The following is a 4,945-nucleotide window of genomic DNA, read 5'->3' on the forward strand; positions in this document are numbered from 1 at the left end:
TCAGCAGACTAAATAATTGAGTGAATCCCTTCCCACACTCGGAGCAGATGAATGGCCTCGGCCCAGTGTGAATGCGTTGGTTTGTCAGCGGGAGCGATAAGTGAGTGAATCCCTGCCCACGCTCTGAGCAGGGGAACAGTCCCTCACCCGTGTGAAATCGCTGGTGGTTCTGCAGGGTAGATGACTGAGTGAATCCCTTTCCACACACACAACAGGTGAATGGTCTCTCCCCATTGTGAACCTGCTGGTGTGTCAGCAGGGCAGACGAATCGCTGAATTTCTTCCCACACTCAGAGCAGGTGAATGGCCTCTCCCTGATGTGAAGTCGCTGGTGATTCCTCAGGGTGGATGAATCACTAAATCCCCTTCCAAACTCAGAGCAGGTGAACGGTGTCTCCACAGTGTGGCTGCATCGAAGGGTTTCCAGCTTCGAGGGACAATTGAATCCCTTCCCACAGTCCCTACATTTCCATGGTCTGAGTGTCTTTGTACATCTCCAGGTTCAGATGAAGGTTTGACCCCACAGTTAACACATACATGGTCTCTCTCCTCACTGTGAATCCTTCAATCTTTTCCAGGCCTGTGTAACTGGTTAAAGCTCTTTCCACAGTCAGTTCACTGGAATTCTCTCACTCGAGTGGATGTGTCTCAGTGATTTTCCAGTCACACTAATGTTTAATCAGTTTGAAGGAACAGACAAACATTTTCCATTCTAGTTTCAAATGCCGATGGTATTCAGATCCTGAATAATTGGGTGACTCTGTCAGATCCTAACGTCATGTTTGTTGAGATTTGTGTCTGTAAATTCTCCCCTTCTAATAGCCTGTGAAAGAAATTCACAAAAATCATTGCTGTCAGTCCAGGATAAAAACTCAGAACAGACAATTCTAGTTTCTGTGGAACATTCTTTCCTCTCATTCTTGAAAATTTGTAAATCTCCATCCCAAACACTCTCCCTCCATTCTCACTTTGCTGGACCTGAAATAGACATTGTCCTGAGGGTGCTGATTCATCCTAATCGACAGATCCGTGCTGACTGTTTCATGTACAGGACACATATTCCTGAAATCTTCACACAGGCTTGCGTCTAAGCATATAAAAAATTAGCATATAAAAAATTCGCATATTTAGTGAACTAAAAATGTAAGCAATATTCAGAACTCTATTACATGATTAGAGATACAGATGGGTGTGGAAGAACTTGACTTGGGGAGCAAGCAATCATGTTCTGGAACTCACTGACGATGAGAGTGGTGGAAGTGGAGACGACCAGTGATTTCAAAATAAAATTGGTCGGGCACTTGAAGGAATTAAACGTACTGGGGAACAGGGATATCGAGGAAAAATGGCACTGAGTGGATTCCCCGACAGAGACTTGGCACGGACTCAAGCTGCTGAATTGATTTATCTTGTGCTCTGATGACTCTTTGACTGGAAAATATACAGTGTAGTTACAATACTATTCTGGAATTAAACAAAATCAACTGTAATACAAATCCATAAATAACATACCCATTATGCACCATATAGTAAGAAGTCTCACAACACCAGGTTAAAGTCCAACAGGTTTATTAGGAATCACAAGCTTTCAGAGCGCTGCCCCTTCATCAGGTGAGAAGGAGCAGCGCTCTGAAAGCTCATAATTCCAAATAAACCCGTTGGATTTCAACCAGGTGTTGTGAGACTTCTTACTGTGCCCACCCCAGTCCAACACCGGCATCTCCACATCATATGCACCATGTAACAACACCAGACATATCAATGTTGTTACGATCCTCATGGTCACCTTATAATAAACAAATTCCCACAAATCCCAATCGAATAAACAAAGACAATGTTTCATTTTTTAAAAATTTTACTTTAAAAATTAATCTAAAATTGTCACTGAATCATGCATTAAGAAACAGTATTTGAATAGACAAGATAAATTACACTTTAAAAAGCTCAGACAATAAAAACAGGTTCCACAAAATCACAAACATTTCCCCCTCAGTATATTTGGCTCTAATTCCAGTTCCAGAGAATTTCTCTGTCTCTGTATTTCCCAGGGGGCGAAAGAAAGTGTTTTCCTCACAGATGTTGTCCAGAGGATGAAGTTTGAGTCTGTGGTGAAGTTTGAGTCTGTGTGAAGTTTGAGTCTGTGTGTGAAGTTTGAGTCTGTGGTGAAGTTTGAGTCTGTGTGTGAAGTTTGAGTCTGTGTGTGAAGTTTGAGTCTGTGGTGAAGTTTGAGTCTGTGTGTGAAGTTTGAGTCTGTGTGTGAAGTTTGAGTCTGTGGTGAAGTTTGAGTCTGTGGTGAAGTTTGAGTCTGTGGTGAAGTTTGAGTCTGTGGTGAAGTTTGAGTCTGTGTGTGAAGTTTGAGTCTGTGTGTGAAGTTTGAGTCTGTGTGTGAAGTTTGAGTCTGTGTGTGAAGTTTGAGTCTGTGGTGAAGTTTGAGTCTGTGTGTGAAGTTTGAGTCTGTGGTGAAGCTACAAACAGAAGCTGTTCTGTTTCAAATCAAACTGCGGGACTTGGAAGAAAATGATGGGAAGTGATTTTGCAAAGTCCCCTCCCCCACTCCCTCAGCTGGCAGCCCAGCACGCAGGCGCAGAGAGCGCTGCTGAGCCGAGCGGTCCGGAGCAGGCGCAGAAAGCGCTGCTGAGCCGAGCTGTCGGGAGCAGGCGCAGAGAGCCCAGCTGTCCGGAGCAGGCGCAGTGCGGCTGCCGCCAGCGGTCGCTCTCGATCTCTTTTTGGAGCAGCCGCCGTAGAGAGAGGGGGGAGGGGGAGATCACCGAGCGGCTTCTCGCACTGGCCGGAGCCGTCAGCCGGTTGCCTGGAAACCGTGGCTGGAGGAGGTGCAGGGGGAGGGGATCAATGGGTGGGGGCGGGGCTCCCGGGTCCGCGAACCGGGCCTGCGCCATGGAACCCCGACACGTCACTGCGGAGCCGAGTAATTCCTATTGGCTGATTGAGGCAGCGCTCCATTGTGACGTCTCAATGCGGAAGTTGGCCACTGAGCTTCAGATTGAACCTTCCACTTGGATTTGAAAAGACTTCGGCCATCAGTGAGTGGAAAAGCAGCAACACACTGCCACACCCGAGTGAGAGTGTTCCAGTGCACTGACTAAAGAGCTTTAACCAGTTACACAGCCTGAATAAATATCACACCATTCACAGCAGGGAGAGACGGTACCCGTGTTCTGTGTGTGGACAAGGCTTCAACTGATTGGCCACCCAAGGGAGAGGCAAGGACACCTGCACCATGGAGAAACCATGGAGATGTGCAGACTGTGGGAAGAGATACAGAGCCCCCTCTCTGCTGGATGCTCATCGGCGCAGCCACACTGGGGAGAGGCCATTCATCTGCTTTCAGTGTGGGGAGGGATTCGCTCTGTTGCCCAGCCTGCAGTCACACAAGCGAGTTCACACTGGAGAGAGACCGTTCACCTGCTCTCAGTGTGGAAAGGGATTCACTGTGTTATCCACTTTGCAGAGACACCAGCGAATTCACACTGGGGAGAGGCTGTTTATCTGCTCTCGGTGTGGGAAGGGGTTCAGTCAGTTTTCCAACCTGCAGACACACCAGCGAGTTCACACCGGGGAGAGGCCATTCATCTGCTCTCATTGTGGGAAGAGATTCACTCGGTCATCCGACCTGCGGACACATCAGCACATTCACACCGGGGAGAGGCCATTCACCTGCTTTCAGTGTGGGAAGGGATTCACTCGGTCATCCGACCTGCGGACACACCAGCACATTCACACCGGGGAGAGGCCATTCACCTGCTCTCAGTGTGGGAAGACATTCACTCGGTCATCCGTCCTGCGGAGACACCAGCGAGTTCACACTGGGGAGAGACCATTTACCTGCTCTCAGTGTGGGAAGGGTTTCAGTCAGTTATCCACCCTGCAGAAACACCAGCAAATTCACACTGGAGAGAGGCCGTTCACCTGCTCTCAGTGTGGGAAGAGATTCACTCAGTCATCCCACCTGCAGAGACACCAGCGAGTTCACACTGAGGAGAGGCCATTTACTTGCTCTCAGTGTGGGAAGGGTTTCAGTCAGTTATCCAACCTGCAGAGACACCAGCGAATTCACATGGGGAGAGACCATTCACCTGCTCTGAGTGTGGGAAGGGATTCACTCAGTTATCCCACCTGTTGAGACATCAGTGAAGTTACACTGGGGAGAAACTGTCCACCTGCTCAGTGTATAAAAAGTGTTCAGAATTTCATCACAGCTGCTGAGGCACCAACAAGTTCACAGGGGTTGGATTCTGCTGTTATTGTTTCTGCTCTCAGTTACATCCAGGACTGCATTTTGTTCATTCTCACAGTTAGTCAATGGGGAGGGTCGGAGGGTTTCTTTCTGCTGGACTGGCCGGTCTCACAACTTTGCCTCCAGTGGGCTGATGCTCTTTGAGTCTTGTTGCGAATACCTTGTTTTAAATTTCACAAGGATCACAGAGTGACAGGGTGTGAGGAAGTTCAGAGATATTTAGTCAGCATTTCTGTTTGAAACTCCCCCAGATGCCCATCCAATTTCCTTTGTAATTGTTTATTGTCTCCATTTCCTCCATCCACGTAAGCAGCGAGTTCCAGGTCATTACCATTCACTGCATCAAAATATTCTTCCTCACATCCCTCCCAACATCTCTGACCTGAAACTTTAAATCTGTGACCCCCTCGTCCTTGTCCCATCAGCTAATGGGAACAGCTTTTCTTTGTCCACCTTATCTACACCTGTCAGAATCTTGTCCACCTCTATCAAATCTCCCCTCAACCTCCTTTGCTCCAAGGGGAAACAACCCCAGCCTGACATTGACAATAAAGAACAAACTAACAGAATATGTTAATACCTGAAACCAAATGGGAATGTTTAATTTCTGTTTTAAAGATATTGTGAATATATTGTCCTGGACAATAAAGGAATTGGAATAACTCACCTTGGGTGTGGTTGAATGGAATA

General features: G+C 47.4%; 1 pseudogene; it reads left to right on the forward strand.

The window, feature by feature from the left end:
* The first annotated feature begins 2,988 nt into the window (after positions 1-2,988).
* Positions 2,989-4,152, forward strand: LOC144482890 (uncharacterized; annotated as a pseudogene).
* Positions 4,153-4,945: the final 793 nt, after the last annotated feature.

This window comes from Mustelus asterias, unplaced genomic scaffold (assembly GCF_964213995.1).
Source record: "Mustelus asterias unplaced genomic scaffold, sMusAst1.hap1.1 HAP1_SCAFFOLD_43, whole genome shotgun sequence".
In the NCBI taxonomy this organism is placed as follows: Eukaryota; Metazoa; Chordata; class Chondrichthyes; order Carcharhiniformes; family Triakidae; genus Mustelus; species Mustelus asterias.